Source organism: Peromyscus leucopus, chromosome 12, assembly GCF_004664715.2.
Source record: "Peromyscus leucopus breed LL Stock chromosome 12, UCI_PerLeu_2.1, whole genome shotgun sequence".
NCBI classification, from domain to species: domain Eukaryota; kingdom Metazoa; phylum Chordata; class Mammalia; order Rodentia; family Cricetidae; genus Peromyscus; species Peromyscus leucopus.
In genome coordinates this window covers 40,839,703-40,863,869 of record NC_051073.1, presented here as the reverse complement: position 1 = coordinate 40,863,869, position 24,167 = coordinate 40,839,703, and positions in this window count along the sequence as shown.

Sequence of the window (24,167 nt, the reverse complement as noted above, 5' to 3'; positions counted from 1 at the left end):
AAAGCACGGTACCCCCAAGCAGACATTTCTGCAGCGGGTTAGCTCTAGTTAGGAGGCAGCAGGTAAGCTTGAAGCTCATGACTCTTCTCACCCATGCAGCTCTTACCAGCCTGTGTCCTTCTCTTTTTCTCAGTCCGAGGATTGTTTGGTTGCTATGTTGTCAAATTCTTAATCTGGCCGTCAGTGATGTTTAGACACATGTGCGGCATACCTGAATGGTTTTGTGGAATTTAGGTGAAGGAGATCCGTATTTTTTTAGATGAATATTAGGCTTTTCTACAGCTTAGAATTTGTGCTGTGCTTGAAATAGTTTTGTTTCTATAACATATTTTTTTTCTTAGAAAACTGGAAAAGTGGGATGTATTTATACAAAAGTGAATAATGTGTCTCATTCCTGCTGTGGGATGTTCTGTATATTAAATGTGTTGCTGTGATTGGTTAATAAATAAAACACTGATTGGCCAGTAGCCAGGCAGGAAGTATAGGCAGGACAAGGAGAGAGGAGAATTCTGGGAAGTGGAAGACTGAGTCAGAGAGACACTGCCAGCTACCACCATGAAAAGCGAGATGTAAGCCAAGAGCCACATGGCAACTTATAGACTAATAGATATGGGTTAATTTAATATATAAGAACTAGATAACAAGAAGCCTGCTGTGGCCATACAGTTTGTAAGCAATATAAGTCTCTGTGTGTTTACTTGGTTGAGTCTAAGCGGCTGTGAGACTGGTGGGTGAGAGAGATTTGTCCTGACCATGGGGCAGGCAGGACTGGAGAAAACTCCCGCTTCACATTCCCACACCCAATCCCACTTTGTTGCCATGGCCTATGATTGATGTTACCATCCCACCAAAAAGGCGTTATGTCAGGATGCTTACACATCTTTAACCTCTACTACCTCATATCAAAGTTTGTAAACACCCTCCCCTCCAGTGCCCCTCCTGTCTCCCGCAACTACTACCTTCCTCCAAGGACCAATTTTGCTTCACACAGCCCATTTTATTAATTAGATTATATCACAGCCATTGCTTTAGCTGCTAGACTAAGAAGACCCCAGAAGAATAGCCCCTTTGTCATTCTTATTCCCTCTATTGGAAGAGTTTAGCACAATATTCACCACAGGCCATGCTGGCACATCAGACTGGAGACACTCCTGTGAGAGCTCATTCCTCACAAGCCCCTAATGAGGTGTGTATTCTTAAAGTATGCTGATATGTACATTCATACACTATCCTTATTGTACTTGTCTTTTATGACTATAGTAAAGATGTCATTGTTTCTAAGTTTTTTAAATACTTAAAATATCATGACTAACCAAAATCTATACCATCATTTATCAAAGCTTTATTTTTTCATGTTTTTGTTAGCATAAATTAATTACAAAGAATGATGGGTTTCACTGTGACATTTGCATACACATATATCATGTATTTTGCATGTGTTAGACCCTATTAACTCTCATGTTCCTCTTTCACTCTTGCTGATCCCTTTATTCTTTCCAACTAACTAGTCTCCCTTCTGATTTTGTGTCTTTTTCTTCTGTGGCCCAGTGAGTATCATTAGGGTTGCTTACAGGAGGGGTGTGTCTTTTTTTTTAAGCTTTTTACTTTTGCTTTATGTGTATGTATAATTTTCCTGCATGCATGTCTGTGTAGCATGTTCATGCCTGGTATCCAGGAGGCCAAAAGAAAGCATCTGATCCCCTAGATTTGGAGTTACATATTATTATTACCCACCATGTGAGTGTTGGAAATCAAACTCAGGTCCTCTGAGGAACAGTCAATGTCCGTCTTTCCAGCCCTGGTAAGGGGTTATCTGCAATGGCATGAACACCTTCTCAGTGGCTATATCATGGAAGAAAACATCTCTCAATCCCTATCAACCACTATCTAAAGGCTCGGGGTGGGGGCGCGGTTGTCACCTTGGTAAGCACTCTCCCTTGCATGGCAGGACATTGGCAGGCTCAGTCTTGTTCATGCCTTAGTCAAGTAATAACAGCTGCTGTGAGTTCAAGAGTGCAAAGCCAAGTTGTGCTTAGAAGACATCATTCTAGAACATGCCCCCTATTTCTCTGGCTTTTGCATTGTTTCTGGCTCTTCTTTTACAATGTTCTTTGCAATCCTTGAAAGAGATGATAATACGCACCATTTATAGCTGAGCATTCAATAGTAGCATTCTCTCAAAATTATCTTTATAATGATGGTCCTTGTAGATTTTAATATATATATGTAGATTTTAATAATATGTGTATATATATATATATATATACATACACACACTTGAATTAGTAGAATTGAATTTAAAAGTTTCAACAGCAAGTTAATTCAAATTTAGCACATATCTTTTATACCGTAGAAAAAGAATGGTAGGCCAGTAGTGTACAGAAGTGTTCCAGATTTAAAGTGATAATAGGTGGTCCCACGGGATGCAGTTATGGAATTGAAGGCAATGTAGTAGCTTAACATTGATTATTAAAGCAACCCTCTCCTGAAGGCCCGTGGTAAACCCGTAGACTATCAGCTTCCAGCTGTGCAGCTACCCCTCAGTTCAGCAGCCATCTTTTTCATGAGTCACACACCCAGTCTGAATTCCTGATGTTGGACCTACTCTTGGAAGTATTCAAACTGTTCCATATCTTACACGGAATTCTATAGCTATTAGACAATTGGAGGAAAAGGGAAAGATTCTCGGTATTTATATCATTAGGGATAACAAATATTTCTCTCTGTAAATTGCTCATTTGTCTGTTAAATTAATTTTGCCAGGAGTCTTATTATCAGAAGTAAAGGAAGAAGCAGGTGACCTTTCTGCATCCTCTCACTGGTAGCCATGAATCATTTTGATTTAAAGAGAAATAAAATCTGTGAGATACTTTTGAACAATAGAGACTAATTAATCTTTGTTTGAATCCAGTGAACTTAAACAACCTAAAAATAAGTCTTGATAGTTTTTGGGGGAGGGGATGATGTGTTCATGTAATTACACAAGGTGAGATGAGATCTTAACTCCTTGGATGCTGGTGGTGAATTGCGGAGAATTTCACCTTCACACTGCCCCTGGCTTCCTCATATAGAAATCAGATTTTCATCTGTGATGGCTTCTCAATTGATTTTTTTTTTAATACATGAGAACCAAAAGTGACTTCTACAATTTCCTATAGTTTCCATTTAGATGCATATAATACATACTCTGCAAAAATGGGAACAGGGTTGATGTCTGAAGTAGGGAGACTCAGTCATAGCACCAAGTACTTACTAGTAAGCCAGGACTGGCCCAAGAAGTTCTCTATCCAGGCTCCCAGGTTATGAATTCTTCCTGGGTTTGTCATTTGATAGCATGCGGCATTCTTCATGGTGCTCTAATGTGAATAGTTGTGAGCTATAAAAATAGATAAGATTCTTTGATTAGTTATAAAGTGGCTTGATTTATCTCTTGACTAGTTGGGTTATTTGGCCAGCTGCCTACCCCCTCTGTACCTCTGCTTCTGGCAGATAGTACAAAAGAAAGGAAATAGTCTCTGTTAGGGCAAAAGCCATGTACAAGCAAAATGCATTTAAGTCATGTATTTTTGTTAAAACTCAAATACAATGAAGTCATTAACATTGAAAAGATTAACTTGCCTGGTGATATTGTTGTGAATATCCATGACAACGCAAACATACTTAGCCTTATCTTTAAGGATTACTACAGTCATAAACTAAATGCCTCTTGAGACTAAAGAAGAGTTTTGTTGATAGAATACAGTGTTTTAATGATTCTTTGAGTAATATTTCAATTGTAGTATTTTAATTGTATATCCATGTAGTGCTTATCAAAGATATAGTTCTTTAATGGTTAGTATTTTATGTTAATAATATGATTGGTTTTTCATTCCTTTTAGCCATAACTGAGACTACTATGTATTAATTTGCTTTTGTTCTGTATCACGTATTATTTATTATAATTTTTCTTAGATAAAAGCCATTAAAAAACTCCCTTTATGACTTTTCCTCATTACTATTTCACACTGTAATTCCTGTTTTAGATCTGTTGAAAATTTAGCAATGACTTTTTTTAATTTAAAAAAGTTTTTTTTTTTTTACATACTAATTCCAGTTCCCCCTTCCTCCCCTTCTCCCGCCCCCCCATCCCATCCTCCATTCACTCCTCAGAGAGGATAAGGTCTCCCTTGGAGAGTCAACAAAGTCTGGCATACTAAGTTGAGGCAGGACCAAGCCTCTACCCTGCTGTGTCAAAGCTGAGCAAGGTATCCCACCCTAGGGAATGTATTCCAAAAAGCATTTCATGCACCTTAGATAAGTGCTGGTTTCACTACCAGGGGCTCCCCAAACAGATATAGCCATATAACTGTCACCCACATTCAGAGGGCCTAGTTTGGTCCCATGAATGTTCCCCAGCTGACAGGCCAGAGTCCATGAGCTCCCACCAGCTTGGGTCAACTGTCTCTGTGGTTTTCCCCATCATGATCTTGACCTCACTTGTTCCTGTGATCCCTCCTCCCTTTCCTCAACTGAAGTCTAGGCTCTGCCCATTGCCTGGTTGTAGATAACTGCATCTGCTTCCATCAGCTGTTACTGGATGTAGGTTCCTATGATGACAATTAGGGTAATCACTAATCTGATCACAGGGAAGGTAAATTCAAGCACCCTATCCACTATTGCTAGGAGTCCTAGGTGGTGTCATCCTTGTGGATTCCTGGGGATTTCCCTAGCACCAGGTTTCTCCCTAACCCCCAATGGTTCACCTCTACCAGGACATCTCTTTCATTGCTCTTCCTCTCTATCCCTCCCTCCACTTGGCCATCTCAGTTCCTTCTGTTCCCATCCTTCATCCCTTCCCTTCTACCCACCCCTGCCAGTTTACCAAGGAGATCTTAACTATATCCCTTCCTGGGGCCCTCCATGTGTGTCCTTCTTAGGGTTCTCCTTTTTTATCTAGCTTCTCTGGCTGGAGTTGTGGATTATAGCCTGGTTATCCTTTGCTTTGTGTCCAATATCCACTTAAGAGTGAGTACATACTATTCTTGTCTTTCTGGGTCTGGGTTACCTCACTCAGGATGATTTTTTCTAGTTCTATCCACTTACCTACAAATTTCACAATGTCATTTTTTTTAACCACTGAGTAATACTCCATTGTGTAATTATACCACATTTTCCTTATCCATTCTTTGGTTGAGGGGCATATAGGTTGCTTCCAGGTTCTGGCTATTATAAATAATGCTGCTATGAACATGGCTGAGCAAGTGACCTTATGGTATGATAGAGCATCTTTTGGATATATGCCCAATAGTGGTATAGCTGGGTCTTGAAGTAGGTTGATTCCCAATTTTCTGATAAACTGCCATACTGATTTCCAGAGTGGCTATATAAGTTTGCATTCCCACCAGCAATGGAAGAGTGTTCCCCTTATTCCACATCCTCTCCAACATAAGCTGTCATCAGTGGTTTTGCTCTTAGCCATTCTGACAGGTATAAGATGGTATCTCAGAGTCATTTTGATTTGTATTTCCCTGATGGCTAAGGATGTTGAGCAGTTCCTTAAATGTCTTTCAGCCATTTGAGATTCTTCTGTTGAGAATTCTCTGTTTAGGTCTGTAGTTCATTTTTTAATTGGATTGTTCAATATTTTGATGTCTAGTTTCTTGAGTTCTTTATATATTTTGGAGATCAGCCCTCTGTCAGATGTGGGGTTGGTGAAGATCTTTTCCCATTCTGTAGGCTGCCATTTTGTCTTGTTGACCATGTCATTTGCTTTATAGAAACTCCTCAGTTTCAAGAGGTCCCATTGATTGATTGTTTCTCTCAGTGTCTATGCTACTGGTATTATATTTAGGAAGTGGTCTGCTGTGCCCATGTGTTCAAGGCTACTTCCCACTTTCTCTTCTATCAGGTTCAGTATCGCTGGATTTATGTTGAGGTCTTTGATACATTTGGACTTGAGTTTTGTGCATGGGGATAGATATGGATCTATTTGCATTCTACATGTTGACATCCAGTTATGCCAGCACCATTTATAGAAGATGCTTTCTTTTTTTCCCATTGTATAATTGTATAATTGTGGCTTCTTTGTCAAAAATCAAGTGTTTATAGGTATATGGATTAATGTCAGGGTCTTCAATTCAATTCCATTGATCTATGTGTCATTTCTTATGCCAATACCAAGCTGTTATTATTACTATAGCTCTATAGTAGAGCTTGAGGTCAGGGATGGTGATGCCTCTGGGAATTCCTTTACTGTACAGGATTGTTTTGGCTATCCTGGCGTTTTTGTTTTTCCATATGAAATTGAATATTGTTCTTTCAAGGTCTGTGAAGAATTTTACTGGGATTTTGATGGGGATTGTATTGAATCTATAGATTGCTTTTGGTAAGATTGCTATTTTTACTCTGTTGATCCTAGCTATCTAAGAGCATGGGAGATCTTTCCATTTTCTGATATCTTCTTCAATTTCTTTCTTTAAAGACTTAAAGTTCTTCTCATATGGTCTTTCAGTTGTTTGTTTAGAGTTACCCCAAGATATTTGTGGCTATTATAAAGAGTGATATTTCTTTGATTTCTTTCTTAGCCCATTTATCATTTGTATATAAGAGGGCTACTGATTTTTTGAGTTAATCTTATATCCTACCATATTACTGAAGGTGTTTATCAGCTGTAGGAGTTCCCCAGTAGAATTTTTGGGGTCACTTATGTATACTATCATGTCATCTACAAATAGCTAATGTTTGACTTCTTCCTTTCCAATTTGTATCCCCTTGATCTCCTTTTGTTATCTTATTGTTCTAGCTAGAACTTCAAATACTATGCTGAATAGAGGGAGAGTGGATAGCCTTGTCTTGTTCCCGATTTTAGTGGAATCGCTTTGAGTTTCTCTCCATTTAATTTGATGTTGGCTGTTGGCTTGCTGTAAATTGTCTTTAATATGTTTAAGTATGCTCTTTGTGTCCCTGATCTCTCCAAGACCTTTATCATGAAGGGGTGTTAGATTTTGTTGAAGGCTTTTTCAGCATCTAATGAGATGATCATGTGGTTTTTTTCTTTCAGCTTGTTTATATGGTGGATTACATTGACAGATTTTCATATGTTGAACCATCACTGCATCTCTGGGATGAAGCCTACTTGATCATGGTGGATGATTTTTCTGATGTGTTCTTGGATTTGTTTTGCCAGTATTTTATTGAGTATTTTTGCATCAATGTTCATGACAGAGATTGGTCTGTAATTCTCTTTCTTTGTTGCATCTTTGTGTGGTTTGGGTATTAGGGTAACTGTAGCCTCATAAAATAAATTTGGCATTGTTCCTTCTGTTTCTATTGTGTGGAACAATCTGAAGAGTGTTGGTATTAGCTCTTCTTTGAAAATCTGGTAGAATTCTGTGCTGAAAGCATCTGACCCTGGTCTTCTTTTGTTTGGGAGATTTTGATGAGTGCTTCTATTTCCTTAGGGGTTATAGGTCTATTTAAATTGTTTATATGGTCTTGATTTAATTTTGGTATGTGATACATATCTAGAAAATTGCCCATTTCTTTTACATTTTCCAATTTTGTGGAATATAGGTTTTTGAAATATGACCTAATGATTCTCTGGATTCCCTCAGTGTCTGTTATTATGTCCCCCTTTTCATTTCTGATTTTGTTAATTTGGATATTCTGTTTCTGCCTTTTGGTTAGTTTGGATAAGGGTTTGTCCATTTTGTTGATTTTTCTCAAAAAACGAACTCTTTGTTTCATTGATTCTTTGTGTTGTTCGCTTTATTTCTATTTTATTGATTTCAGCCCTAAATTTGATTATTTCCTGGCATCTCCTCCTGGGTGAGTTTGTTTCTTTTTGTTCTAGAGCTTTCAGATGTGCTGTTAAGTCCCTAGTGTGATATTTCTCCACGTTCTTTATGTAGGCACTTAGTGCTATGAACTTTCCTCTTAGCACTGCTTTCACAGTGTTCCATTAATTTGGGTATGTTGTGCATTCATTTTTGTTGAATTCTAGAAAATATTTAATTTCTTTCTTTATTTCTTCCTTGACCCAGTGGTGATTCAGTTGAACACTGTTCAATTTCCATGAATCTGTAGGCTTTCTGCCATTAGTGTTGTTGTTGAATTCTAACTTAAGCCATAGGGATCTGATAAGATACAGTGTGTTATTCCAATTTTTTTGTGTGTCTGTTGAGGTGTGCTTTGTGACTGAGTGTGTGGTCAATTTTAGAGAAGGTTCCATGAGGTTCTGTGAAGAGGTATATTCTTTTGTGTTTGGGTGAAATGTTCTATAAATGTCTGTTAAGTCCATTTGAGTCATAGCATCTGTTAGTTCCATTATTTCTCTGTTAAGTTTCTGTCTGGCAGACTTATCCAGTGGTGAGGGTTGGGTATTGAAGTCTCTCACTATTAGTGTATTGGGTTTGATGTGTGATTTAAGCTTTAGTAATGATTCTTTTACAAATTCAGGTACCCTTCTATTTGGGGCATAGATGCCCAGAATTGAGACTTCATCTTGATGGTTTTTTTCTGTGATGAATATGAAATGTCCTTCTCCATCTCTTTTGATTTATTTTAGTTTGAAGTCTATTTTGTTAGATATTAGGATAGCTACACAAGCTTGTTTCTTGGGACCATTTGATTGGAAAATCTTTTCCCAACCCTTTACTCTGAGGTGATGTCTGTCTTTGAGGTTTCAGGTGTGTTTCTTGTATGAAGCAGAAGGATGGGTCCTGTTTTTGTACCCATTTTGCTAGCCTGTGTCTTTATATAGATGAATTGAGTCCATTGAAGTTAAGAAATATTAATGACCAGTTATTGTTAATTCCTGTTATTTTTGGTTTTGTTGTTATTGGTAGTGTGTATGTGTTTTTCTTCTTTGGGGTTTGTTGGTGTGGGGTTATCTATTGCCTGTGTTTTTGTGGGTGCAGCTAACTTTCTTGGGTTGGAGTTTTCCTACTAGTACTTTCTGTAGGGCTGGATTTGTGGAAAGGTATTGTTTAAATCTGGTTTTGTTATGGAATATCTTGTTTTCTCCATCTATGATAATTTAAAGTTTTGCTGGGTATAGTAGTCTGGGCGGGCATTTATGATCTCTTGGTCTTTTTTTGTGTCTGTTGAGGTGTGCTTTGTGACTGAGTGTGTGGTCAATTTTAGAGAAGGTTCCATGAGGTTCTGTGAAGAGGTATATTCTTTTGTGTTTGGGTGAAATGTTCTATAGATGTCTGTTAAGTTCTACAAATGTCTGTAGAACATCTGTCCAGGACCTCCTGGTTTTCAGGGTCTCCATTGAGAAGTCTGGTGTTATTCTGATGGGTCTGCCTTTATATGTTACTTGACCTTTTTCCTTTACAGCTCTTAATATCCTTTCTTCTGTATGTTTAGTGTTTTGATTATATATGGCAAGGGGATTTTTTTTTGGTTCAGTCTATTTGGTGTTCTGTAAGCTTTTTGTACTTTCATAGGCTTATCCTTCTTTAAATTTGGAAAGTTTTCTTCTATGATTTTGTTGAATATATTTTCTATGCCTTTCAGCTCGAATTCTTCTTCTTCTTCCATCCCTACTATTCTTAGGTTTGGTCTTTTCATGGTGTCCCAGATTTCCTGGATGTTTTGTGTTATGAATTTGTTGGATTTAACATTTTTTTTGACATCTTGCTGTTGTAGAACCACTCATTTCTGGGGGAGCCATATTGGTCTTCAACATCTTACACTGTAGTCTACCCATGTCTTCCTTCACTTGGTGCAGGTAGTGCTGTGACTCTGGTGACCACTGATGCATTAGGGGATGTTTGTGGGAGTGGAGAGGCTGCTACCAGGTCTCTGGGACTTTGGTAGGTTGGGGAGAGGCAGGAGATGTGCCCCTGGGGCTAGGGTCTAGTGAGCAGGGCTGTGCAGTCAGGACCCCAGACACTCACCTCCTCCTGTAGGTGCAGGCTGGGCCCTGGTGGTTGCTGATGCAGTGAGGGATGGTTGGAGGCATGGGGGGCTGCTGACAGGTCTTTGGGGCTTCAGTGGGTGGGGGTGAGGTATGGGCTGTGCCCCTGAGGCTGTCCAGCCATGAGCCCAGACACCCATATCCTCCAGCAATGGCTTTTTAAACATAACTCATCATATTATTATTTGTTAGCAATAAAGGGACTAATAATTGATTTAATACATGGGCAAATTAGATGATAGAAGTGAAAGAGAAAAGATAAAAGAAGCTGCTCTTTTAGAAATGACAAACTACAGGTTGTGTTAGGGCACTTGCCAACCATGTATGAGACCCTAGGTTTAAACATCTGTTTTACACACACACACACACACACACACACACACACACACACACACACACACACACGGGGGGGAGGGGAAGAGAGAGAGAGAGAGAGAGAGAGAGAGAGAGAGAGAGAGAGAGAGAGAGAGAGAGAATAAGCAAACTGCAGACAGATTTTCTTTTGTGCACCAGCATGGAGACTTGTTGTTATGAAAGCTTGGCTGTTTGCTTATATTTGTTCTTAACTAGTTCTTATAACTTAAATTAACTCATTTCTATTAATCTACATTCTGTCACTTACCACCCATCCTCTTCCTCCATGTCTCCTGGTGTCTCTCTTGCATGCCTAGATTCTTCCTCCTCTTCCTTTCTCTTCCCGGAAATCCTGCCTATACCTCCTGCCTAGCCATTGGCCATTCAGCTTTTTATTACACCAATCACAACAATACACCATCACACAGTGTACAAATAGCAAACTGTTACACTTTCCTAGGGTAAGATGTGGATGAGCTAGTGAAGACACTTTTCTTTGGTTGCTCATGGATTCTGCAGTAGACTATGGCTGCCTCCTGATGACAGGTTGCCCATCTTGTTACTGTCCTTTATTGGCATCTCCATTTTAATATTCTGGGAATATCCAGTTTCTCTTATCACATGTTTCACAACCAATTATTTAATTTTTTGTGATTATAGTATAACCACATCATTTCCTCCCTTCAACCCTTCCCATTTACCCCTTGCTCTCTTTCATATTCATGGCCTCTTTTTCTTCAATTGTTATATATTTATATAGACCCTGATCAGCCTATCTAATGTTAATTGTATGTTTGTTTTCAGAGAGAACTATTTGGTATTGGATAATCAATTGATGTGTTATTTCCATAGCAAACTATTTCTCCTGCTCTCAGCATTTCTTAGTTCTTTGTGTAGGGTTGAGGCTTCCTGATCTTTCTTCCTTCCACATTAGCATATATATTGGTATCATCCTTCTTCAGGTCATGCTTAGGCAGCCATGTTGGTGAGACTTCATGTCTCAGTCTTTCCAATGTACATAAGACAACAACATCCTGTGATACCACTTCTCGCTTAACTCAGACTTTATTTCCATGTTAATAGCAGACTATACACAGGAAACCACAAGTATTCACTCAGTCCCTGAAAAAGAAAACATGGCAGGTTGTAAAGAACCGAGAGTTAAATTGATATTTTAACTATGTAGATTTTCAACTTCAAGTGGCATTATGGGTGACGGGCTATAATTTTGTGTGGTAACTGAGGGGTTCCATGAAGAGTATACTCCCCCGCAAGGATTATGAAGTGATAATACTCCTTAACTGCTCCTCTTTCAACATGAAGTTATTTATGTCTTCTCTTCCTTGCTTTATAGTCTTGCCTTCTATGGCAGGTCCTGCCTTTTCATATTGCATGGAAAACTCTGGTCCTGACATGGTATCTGCCCATGAGTCGTTGCTGTAGGATTTGTTCAATCAGTGTCCATGGTTCTGCAGTTTCTTAAGGGTTGGAAACAAACAGGTAAAATTCACCCTTAAAGAATGATGCATCTTTGGTAGCTTCTGCTGCGAACTTGCCCCTTATGGTTTGATTTCTGAGCCATAATATAGAATATGGGAGGGTTTTCTTAGCATGTACTTGTGAATTCAACTGCAAGATCCTCTGCTGTGGGAAAACTGAAAGCAGGACCTTGCTTTGTTGAGAGAGAGAGAGAGAGAGAGAGAGAGAGAGAGAGAGAGAAAGAAAGAGAGAGAGACAGAGACAGAGAGAAAGACAGAGACACAGAGACAGAGACAGAGACAGAGAGAGATATGCATGTGAGTACTATAATTGGAATTCAATTTACTTGGAGCAAGATGGCTAGCCTTTGGCTCTGGAGGTTAGCTGGCCAACTTCTAAATATCAGAGCCCAAGATATTCTCATAATCAAAGAGGAAAATAACTGAGGAAAACTTTGGCAAATCCAGGTCTCTGTGTTCTTTCCTTTGCCTGTCTGGTATTAATAAGACATTTTATTTTCTGCTCACAATGCTTAGTGAGGTTGCCTGACTTCTAAATCTTGTCCATGGCCATGCACGGTGTCCTGTGAATAGTGTAACATGAAAATAAGTCCAGAAGATCAGTTCAGCATTTTGCTTTAGGCAGCCTGGGTGATTCGAAGGAGATTTTCCACATGGTCTCCAGTGTTTGAATACTCGGTTCTTAGTTGGTGTAGTTTGGGCAGGTTTGAGAGGTGTGGTCTTGCTGGAGAAAAGTATGTCACTTGGAGGTTTCAAAGCCACATGTCATCCCCAGTTTTCTCTCTCCCTGCTTCTTGCTTGTGGTTCAAGATGCGGGCCCTCAGCCCCCAGCTTCCGGCTCCGGCCATCATGTATGCATCCGGCTACCAGGCTGTCCTTACCACCGTGAACCCCAACTTTCTGAAATGAGAAGCCCAGACAAACTCTTACCTCAGTCACCACAGAACTAGAAAAGTAACCAATATTGGATAGGTGTATCAACCTATAGCTGGGAGTAAGGGGTAGCTTTCACTAGTGCCATGCTTAGATATATGTGATCATTTAACTTCACATATAATTATATTGAAGTCTGAATCATGGATAAAATTATATTGAAGTTTGAAGCATAGATGAAATAAATATTAAAAACAGCTTCCTTTTTCCTTGAGGTTCTCTGAAATGGCCAGATTCATAGTCTGGTTATTTAACTCAGAATTTGCATTCTTCCATGAGATTTGTACTTGGCCATAAACATGGATATTTCCTGTAACTGAGAAGGGACATGAATGAGAAGATCATTAGATATTAAATGCGATGTAACATAGACTTAAAATTTAATATGAAATTAAGATATACAAACGTTCCCCACATGAGTGGCTCCCAGCCAGGGCTACACACAGGAAAGAGCCACAGGAATTCACATGCCCTATCAGTTACATAGAACTCACGGCTTTGGAAGGGAAGATGGACACAGTACCCTATCTGCCACTGAAGCTGAGGGGTTTTTTTTGTTTTTTTTTTTTTTTTTTTTTTTTTTTTTAAGACTAAAATGTATGCAGCCTCTTGTTGACTGGTGGCTATGTTTGATCATAATACATTTGACTTTAAAAAACATCTGGGTAAGGTCAATAAGTTCAAATAAATTTCAGTATGTCAATTACTTGAATCAACTTTGGGATATCTCATTTAGTACACACTTATGATGAACAAGTTGGATCCAGTGTGGGAGGAAGTTTTTCAGGAACTTCTGTGTGTTATTGTCTACTGTGTACTCTAAAGACTTTCTGCAGTGTTCATGATAGTCTCAGCCCCTAAATCGTACAGATTAAGTAAGAGAAATCATGTGAAAGAGATACAGGTCATAAGCACCCACAGAAAAGCATCAGATTAATGGACTGTCACGTTAAAATTTCTTTCAGGGATTTAAATTATCTTCGCTTCTGTTTGGTTCAATGTCCTAATACTCCATCAACTAAACTTCCTGCCTTAGTTGCTTTCTGTTTTTATCCCCAAATACCACATTTGTAAACAACAGAGGACTGCTTTCTGCTAAAAGGCAAAATTCCAACAAACTTGGTTTTGCAGATTTTAATAGGCTTTGTTTGAAATTCTGTAGTCATGCAGTAGCCTGAACCAAAAATGGTTGAGAATACTCTTTTTCCCCGTAGTCAGGAGACATCATAACCAGAGAGAAGGAAGTGATGACCAGAGAATGGGAGAAAGAGGCAGAGTCAGCCTGACTGGCTATCTTCCTCTAATGTGGCTTGATCAGTAGGTCATGTATGCTTGGCTGAAACTCTACTTCCTGTTAATAGTAGGTTATAGTCTGTCTATACATTAAATGAGGTTAGAGTTTGATATGCATAAAAGAATCTCTAGGCTAAACTTATACTCTATATAGAGACAGGTTTAGGTTAAACTTCATTCAATTTAAGTTTCTAGTTTGAAGTCATGGTTCTGGTGGTTGTGAAGACCAGTGTCAAGATGCTGGTATCTGGTGAGGGCCCTGGTGCTTCAGTGTAACAGGGTGGAGGGCATCATGGTGAGGTAGGCAAAAGTGTTCTCTAAGGGCTCCTGTCCATTCTTGTAGAGATACTGGTATGGCTTTAAGAGCTCTGCCCTCCTGAACTCATCTAATCCCAATTTCCTTGAAAAAAAAAATCTTACTTCTAATACTATTTGCATGAAAATGTGGAGATTAAGTTTTCATCCCTTAGGTTTTGAGGACACAGCTAGATCACAGCACCTCTTCTTAAGAAAGTGATTAACTATCAATCTTTTCCCATAGTTCAGTATCCTGTAAGAATAGAAACTCCGGGAAGCCAGAAGCTTGACTTCGTTCATTACTGTACTCTTTATGCTTCTAGAAGAAAGGTCTCAAATATTTGTGAAAAGAATAACTGTTTTGTGCTTTTTAAACTATGTTCTGAGGTGAGCTAGGGATCCTTGGATAGGCTTCAGGGTTGGGAGATGTTTGAGAAAGGATATGGAGAGTGGTGTACAAGGGAGGGAGTCTAGGCCATTAGCATAAACTCCGTCCCATGTTCATCTCAATTACAGCACTATTTTCATTGGGGTTCCCACTCCCGTGTGTGTGTGTGTGTGTGTGTGTGTGTGTGTGTGTGTGTGTGTGTGTGTGTGTGTGTGTGTGGCGGGGGAGACATGTGCAGGTGTGTACAAATCAGTATACAAGTAGAAGCCAAAGGTTGAGTATTTTCTCTATCACTTTTTATCTTATTTTTTTTTTAAAAGATACCTACTATCTTTAATTGTTAAAAATACTTTCATTCAGCAACAATGATACATTTCAGAATTACAACACACGGTGGGAAAAAGCAAGTTTCTCACTGTTTTCAAATTCCTGGCTTGTTACTCTTTGATAATCAAGCCCAATAAATCAGTATTCCCAGAAATTTCAAAATTTCACAATATAGTGATTATTTTAAATATACTTCCAACACTATTCACACTATTACTTAATTAGCAAAATATCACGTCTAAAAAATAATATACACCAAATTTAGTCATACTTACAAAGAAATACAGCCTACAGCAATATTCACACAAGAAAACTGTAATTAAAGATTCAGACTTTCATTTTTAAGACTTGATAATGATCTTCTCCCACCCCTCCTGCGTGTGTGTGTGTGTGTGTGTGTGTGTGTGTGTGTGTGTATGTATGTGTGTATGTATGCATGTGCATTGTGTAAATAGTTCAGAGGGTCTGTTTTGGGTGTCTCTTTTGTTCTCCACCTTACTCTTTGAGACAAGGGTGTGAGATAAAGAGAACTCTTTTTAAAAATTACTTCCTTTGTAGTAGTCAGTTATAGCAATAGGAAGTAGACTAAGACAGACACTTTAGATTTGGGGGATGGTCACTTCAACAAAACCTAGTAGTTCTGACTGTTTATCCAGTTTTGACTGTGTTAGTCTCTCTGAACCTACAACTCATTGATTGGCAGACAGGCTGGCCAAGAAGCTTCGGGGGTTCCCCCTGTCTTCCCCGTCACCTCCAGTGCTAGGACTGGAGGGCATGCCCCCATACCAGGCTTTTACATAGGTCCTGGGCATTTGAACTCCGGTTCTCATGCTTGCATGAGACGCTCTCTAATTACTGAGCCGTAGCCTCTGCCCCCTTGTTGGAGCCTACTAGGTTTCCTAGTGGCTGTACCCAGCAGGACTGCGTAAGAGGTTGATTGGACCACGGGCCTGGGTACCAGGTGACTGTAACTAGCAAGGGGGAGGTCCTTTGCTCCACCCCTTGGCATTGTTATAAATAGACCTTTGGAATAAAGTTCTGGGCCGGTGGATAAGGATCCAGGCCTACCCAAGTCTATCCTGTATTTTCTCTCTATTTCTTTACTCTCTAGTTCTAACAAGTCTCTTATCCCTCATTCCTCAAGAGTTCCTGGGGTAAATAAGTGTGGGGGCTGGTCTCCCACACCGCCTATTGCTTTTCTTCAAACTCTTAGTCTACATGAATAAGCTTAGAAATGGCAACTGTCCCCATTTCCTCCAGCCAGTTACACTATGCGTCTTGGGTCTGTGTCCTTCCGCCTAGTAAAGTCTTTGCACTCCTTCCTTAACAGTGGTGGTTCAAATCCTCCTCAGGGGAAGATCCAGTTGTGAGCGTTCATCTTTGAGTAGCCTCTTCTCTGGAGTCCTTGCCTCTCACTCCCTGGTTGTCTTCATTGCTCCCCACTTCCTCCGCTGAAGGCTGCAAACACCTTTTTCCTCGTTTTTATTCAGCTTTAATAATTGTTTTTGGCAAGCATGTTGGAAATAGCTAGAGCACAAGATTTTCACCTTAATTTTACACAGCTTTTTGGGTATCACTCAATTTCAGTTTTTTCTTTCTGTTATTCTATTTATTATAGTTTTAATTCAGCACATTTTAGCCTTTATTCTTTTTAATCACATTTTAAATTCAGGTTATGTTTCACACCACAAGCTCTTTTCTATTAAAAAAGGCAAGGTTGATAATTTCTAAAACAAAAAATCCTGTCCTTTATTTTATTTTATTTTATTTTTTACTGTAGATGATTTTATGTGCATATCTGGTGTCTTTTAAGGTAGTGCTTCATGTTATTTAATACCGTTTTATTCATCAAAAAAAAAAAAAAAGAAAGACATTTGCTGAGGTTCTGTGTTAAAAATTAAGAAAGAAATCCTCTGTGTCCCCTATATTCTTCTAATAGGGCGTGGAGTAAATCGCTCATCTTTCACACTGGAGGGGGTTGTTTTGGTTGGCCATCTCCTAGCTGGGCTTCAAAGGTCAATGAGTCACTGGTTTATAATGGCCCTGCTGGTGTCCTCTTGTCTTCAAGTTGAATCCACTGACTCAGAGGGGGTGTATCCCTGAAAACTTTTTGAGAACAACTGAAGTTCTCCTTCACCAGAGACAGCCTGGCAGAGCCACAGTCCGAAATCCATCCATTTCTTTGCTTCTTCCTTTCTGCATTACCTGTGTTTTACAGAGTCAGAAGCCACTCAGATGTTTTTTTTTTTTAAAAAGTCCCAACAACGTGAAATTATGGAGGGTTATAATCCATGGTATGGCAGGATAGCGGGTCCCAAGGGTGGGATAAGGGAAGAGCTGGTGGTCCTGGGCCTTAACACCAGTGACTGTTTCCAAGCTACTCAAGCCTGGAGGAATGATTGAAACCTTTCTCCTCAAAGATACTGGTAGGCCAGTAGTACTGTCCTTAAAGGATTATTGTAAGAAGTCTATTGGCCAGGCTTCTTGGGGCAATCTATGTATCTTATGCATTAAGCAAAATGTTATAAGGCATAGGATTGGATAAAATGGAAAGAATATTGAGAGGAAGAAACAGAAAAGTTGTGTTGCAAAGACTAGCTTTAGACCCTTCTTACCATCAACCTAGGCTGCTGTTGAGTGGCCATGAACTTCTGTATAGAGTGGGCAAAGCTCCGTTACGACCAACTCTGTAATTTGTCTTCCTTAACTGCAATTGATATTTTAATTCTGTGATTAAGAGTATAATAAGAGAAACAGAATTGAATTAGGAAACGTGTGTTCTCTTCCTGGGTTGGTTATTAGCAAGCTGTGTCATCCTGGGCGCATCATATTTTCCCTTTGTGTGTTGTTTATTCTACCTATAAAAAGAGGTTGGAATAGCTGCCCTCTTAGAGTTCAGTGGCTGTATATTGCCTTGTGTAGATTTGTTAGTGATACTGTTTTATGGTGGGTTACAAATCAATTTCCCCTTTCCTACCTTTTACTCTAAGCACCAATCCGATTTAGTGAACGTGGTTTCAGAATGAGATCTAATCAGTTCACAGTGTTATAATTTAGACATGTGATCTTGGAAACATGGGTCATCACTATGTACAATGCATGAAAAAGCCTTTAATTAAACACATGAAATGAATTAATCACATGCTCTTGAGAAAACTATGAAAGGACCCATTCCAGGCCCAGATGTGTGCTTGGAAAGAATTAGGCCAGAAAGAGAAGAAGGAATGGAAGTTTCATCCATGATTACTCCCATCTGTTGTCAAAAAAAAAAAAAAAAAAAAAAAAAAACCCTAACCAAACATAATTTCCTAAATGGACATTAGATTTGGGGAAAAAAATTAAGAAGTTAATATGGATGTTAGATGAAATACATGAATTAATATAGGCCAGTAGCCCTGAATTTTGAAATGGGATTTTAGATTTCTTTTTTTTTTTTAGAAGTCTAGACTCCTTGTTGCTGTTCTTCTTTGACTTCATTCCTTGACTTTGATGCTTCTAACGTGAACCTGGAACTCATCGCATATTACAGCAGATAAATCTACTCCATGAAGCTGAAACAGTGAGACTCTTTCCACACACACTTCTGGACACATTTGGTGCACAGTGGTATCGATTTTCTGCATCATGTAAAGGGCAGAAACCACCCCAGTTTATATGTGGGTAGAACTTAGGAGAGGCTATGCTAACAAACCCGAGTTTAGTATTCTGAGTCTAACAAAGGTAGTTGCCAGAGGGACTATATATTGTTAGCTCCTGTACTGCTATCTTTAGAAAGTATTAATTTGTAGTCCAATGAGTCAACTCAGGGTTGGTTAATGACCTATGTAGGTAGGCACTTAGATCTACAGCTTGTAGAGGTGCTAAAGTGATTTTCTTTTCTCTTTGCTTTTCTTTCTTTCTTTCTTTCTTTCTTTCTTTCTTTCTTTCTTTCTTTCTTTCTTTCTCTCTCTCTCTCTCTCTCTCTCTCTCTCTCTCTCTCTCTCTCTCTCTCTTTCTTTCTTTTTTTTGTTTTGTTTTTCAAGACAGGGTTTCTCTGTGTAGCTTTGCGCCTTTCCTGGGACTCACTTGGTAGTCCAGGCTGGCCTCGAACTCACAGAGATACGCCTGCCTCTGCCTCCCGAGTGCTGGGATTAAAGGCGTGCGCCACCACCACCGCCCTGCCTTTCTTTCTCTTCCTTCCTTCCTTCCTTCCTTCCTTCCTTCTTTCCTTCCTTCCTTCCTTCCTTTCTCTTTTTTCTTTCTTTCTTTCTTTCTTTCTTTCTTTCTTTCTTTCTTTCTTTCTTTCTTTCTTTCTTTCTTTCTTTCTTTCTTTCTTCCCTTCTTCCCTTCTTTATTTCTTTCCTTCTTTCTCTCTTTCTTTATTGCTAAAGTGATTTTCATTGTTTGATTTTAATTTCTTCTCTATTGCTGCCCAGCATAACTTGAGATCCTACTGTAACTTTATGTAAGAGGGTGTTTTTACGACTGTGCTTGACCTTTCTGAAGTATTTTCATTTAAGGCAGTTAATGAAAAGTTTCATTCTTTCTACAGAGTTGAAACAAATCATGAAGCTTAAGAACAAACAATGCTGCTGAGCTGTTCGAATCCTTCTTAAATGCTGTGTCTTTGAATCCCTTATCAATATGGCTTTGGATATTTTAAAATTAGCTACTAAGTTTTTTTCTTTCTTCATGGGATCACATGAAAAGTGGAGGGACCAGAGCACAGAAGGAGTTTCCTCTTCTGGCATTCCCATGAGCAGGCAATTTTGGAGGCTCCCTTGGCTCCAGCTGCAGAGAGTCACACTGGAAAGCCTGTTGCATCCAGTCACGGGGCACATGAACTACTCCAAGTGCACTGGGGAGTTCTTCCCAAAGCCAGATGGTAGGAAAAGGCAGGACCAGGATTTCACCTCAGAAACGGGTGTTTCTTTTGTTTGTTGCTTTTTCTGTTTCTTTTCTGTTGCTGATTATAAATCTGATTTAAGTGTTGTATGTCTTCTCTCATGCAAAATTTATATTTAACTATATATATATATATATATATATATATACATATATATGTATATTTAACATATGAGAAAGTATCTCCCCAGCTCCTAATCGTAAAATATTTGAGAAAATTGAAATCAGTTCTTGTGTTACATGAAGACCAAATCAATGTAAATAAATAAATAAATAGGAATCTCCCGAGAGCACACTAAAAGAAAAACAGCTTCAAGCGAGAGAAAAGAATAAAGTGAAAACCAAATGGCCCCTGGGTATGGACAGATGAGATGACCCACAAGTCTGGGTTTCCCATGGGAGCTGGAGGGGATGCTTATGTCCATGGATACTGTGATGGGGGCACTAGAATTGTTCTTCTAGTTTAAAATCAGACTGCCTTCCTCCAAATCCTGGTCTTAGAGGAGCATGTTCAGGGGATCAGGACATGGGTAACTGCTGCGGCAGCCAGGGAAATGTGAAAGCATGCTACGGCTGAGAGTCCACCACGGTGGAGGGACTGTGTGATTAATTTGATGGGTCTGCTTGACTGGGATGTGGAGGGAATGGCTAGTTGTATTTAGTGAAACATTACTCTGGGTGTGGCTGGATGGTGAACATCTTATTTTGTATGCTGAATAAAACGGATGGTCCTTCCAAAGGTGGACAGGCTTTGTCTAGTGTGTTAACTACATGGCTATAAAAAGATGGCTAAGAAGGGGTTCATTCTCTTTCCCTTCTCCCCTCTTTCCATTCACTCTCCCCTTTCTCCTTGCTTCCTTCTCTCCCTGTCTTTGAGCTGGAACAAGACCTCTTCTTGCCTTTCAGCTATGGCTCTCTGTGTGTCCAGCTTGCCAAGTACAGAGATTGTGACAATCAGGGCCTCTATACTCATCATATAAGCAGGTTCCTTGTAGTAAACTCTATTAGCCTATTGATAAGGATGGACACACACACACACACACACACACACACACACACACACACACACACACCAATACCAACCAGCCTGATGGTTTAGTCTTTCTGTGGAACTCAGACTGATTCATGAAAGTCATGGTCCTCAATTCCATTCTTCTTTAGAAGGAATCAAAATTTGAATACTTGCAAATGTTACTAGCAGTATGCTTTTAAAGTTGTGGGGAAAAGGTTTCTATTCTGGAATTTTAGACTCATTCATCTGTGCAGTGTGAGGATAAAATGAAATCCGTGACAGAAAGCTGTCAAATACTATCTCCATCATTGTCTTTCTCATGAAATTACCAGAGAATGAGAAGTCAAAGGATCTCCAGGGGACTCCCTGGAAAAATAAAAGAAATGGACAGGTCTACCCAGGGAGCAGACAGCTTGGCTTTAGAGTGAGGGCAGGGCCTGCCTGAGTTTACCTGATGAAAATAAAATGCAGTGGTAGATGATTAAATGTGCTAATGGGGTTTCATGGCTCTGGTGAAACTAAGGAATAAAATAATCAATTGTTGACTCAGGTAGCATCTCTGAAAAAATAATTGACCCAAAAGGTGAGTTTAAGAATGTTTCTGTGCATCAACGGATATAATCAACACCACCATGGATCTATAGAATGGCATATGTGTTTACAGACCATGTATCTAATAGGGTGCTAATATCTAAAATGTAGGGAAGACACATTGGCAAAACATAGATAAAAATATGAGTAATTGACTTGAATGGATATTTTCTCCGAATACCTTATAAATTCCTAACAGATATCTGCAAAGAGCCCATATCACTGGTCATTAGGGAAATGCAAATCAAAATGACAATAAGATACCATCTCCCACTCACCAGAGTGTCTCGACAAGGATACAGAGAAAGGGAACCTTCATACACTGTGTGTGTGTGTGTGTGTGTGTGTGTGTGTGTGTGTGTGTGTGTGTGTGATATATTCAGCCATACTAAATAAGGAAAATCAACCCTTTCTGATACCATGCATGAACCTGGAGCACACTACTCTAAGTGATGTAATCCAGGTTCAGAAAGACAAATACTAAATGATCTTACTAGTATGTAGACTCTAAAGACATTGAATTCACAGAAATGATGGTTGTCAGAGTCTAGGGATGGCATTGTATTATTGTTAGCTTTATTATACCTTTAATGAACAAATACTTTTAGGTTATACTACTTGTTTCAGAAAAGATAAAGAAAAAACTTGCTCTTAAGAGTTAGTGTTCTTGTATCCTTGTTCCCTGTGATAGGCAGAGTAATGTCCTCCCAGATACTCTGAATAATTACTGAAACCAATGGTTGTGTTACATGGTGAGAACCTTACAGTGGTAGACAGAATTAAGATCGATAATCCAGTTATCTTTAAGGAAGGAGGTAATCTGGGTTGGTCAAGTGGACCCAATGAATCCCAATGTCCTCTAAAAGTGGATGAAGATGGCAGAAGAGTGAGGAACATTGTGTAATGTGAGCCCCATCAGATAATGTTGACTTTGAAAATGGTCTAGAATTGAGCTAGTAGAGAATGGGTGGCCTCTAGGAGATGGGAAAAACAAGAAAGTGACTCTCCCCTAGAGACCTCTAGAAAGGAATTCAGCCTAAAGATGGATTTGTTTATCCACTTCTCCATTCTGGACTTCTGATCCCAGAATCCTTGAAGATAATCAATTTATATTGCTGTAAGCCACTGAATTTGTGATTATCTGTTATAGTGACAAAAGGAAACCAGTACAATGCTCCAAATGGAGAAGGGAAGGGAGATGGAGGGAGAGAGAGAGAGACAGACGAGACAGAGAGACAGAGAGAGGGAAAGGATTTAGTATATAAGCATACTAAACCAATACTAGCATAACATACACCTATTGATACCTACTTAGGCTCCACTCAGAAGGTAGAGGTAGCTCTATTTTAGTTTTTACTTATATAAGCACCAAAATGGTAGATTTAAGGAAATATGTAAAATACAATAAAAACTAAAGATACAAAATTATATGCATATAAAGTATATAAAGATAAAGTAAGCTATTTCATATCAATAGTATGTTTACAATGCAACGTTACTTGCCTATAACACAAAATCTTAGAAGACTAAAAACAATGGGAGTATATTTTGCTGCTGGAAGGACCAGCCTTCAGCAGCTCAGGAATTGAGGGGGAGCCATTGAGTCGGTGGACTAATCACACAAATGACCTTTCTATCTGAGGGAGTAAAACTTAATTCTCTGGGGCCAGTGAAAAAGGAAACACACACACACACACACACACACACACACACACACACACACACACACACACCTTCAGGCTTTCCCTATCATATCCTTTATTTTTCAAACACCTTTTTAATATTACCCACACCAAGTTCCTTACAAAGAAGATTTTTCCCATAACCAAAAATTACATAGTTACTATATAATCACTGTAAAAAAAAAAGTTTTTCTGGAACAAGTCAAACCCGTTATATTTCTTAACCACATCCTTACACATTTTCTTAGAAACCCACACTCATTTAAATATTTATCTTTTGATTTCTCACAGATCAGCTTTTCAGTCACAACCATTTACATAGGTAGCAGTTTTCATAATTGTCAGAAAAACAGGCTACTATTTTCACTTTTCATATCTTAAAGTCCTGTCCAATTTATCTTAACTACCGTCCAATTCTTTGTTTTTTTAGTTACATGAAGTCATTATTGAAAGCTTTGTTTTAGCTCTGATGCATACCAAACCCCACATTTCCCAACATCACAAAGAACTCGGGCTGACTCCTGGGACTCGATTGTTTTCCTTAGTCATTAACCTAAACCACAGTTTATATGGCTTCTCAAGAGAAACTCCTGTAAATCCTAGCTATGTGACAGTCCCTTCTTCCTATTTTCTATTCTCCGCAGCCCCTGCTTTATCAGGGGTGGGACCAGCTTTGAACTATGACCATCATTCAGTCTGTAAGGGAAAGGAAGCAGAGAAGTTTCTAATGTGGTGGAAGAGAAGGACAGAGTGCGGACGTTAAAAATAACCATGACCTTCAGCTTAGTGATGGGGCAAGCCTGGGGTGACCTTGATTAGTAGGAACCAGAGGAGTACATACCCAGCTTCACTGTCCTCCATCCCTCTCATTTCCCATCAGGGCTCTGGTGGCTGACCCCAGTAGGAAGTCAGATTCAAGGAGTCCTGGTGATAGGTCTCACACAGGGCAGAAGGTAGGGTGGGAAATGGAGAGGAGTGAGTACCATGGGATCCTATTATAAAT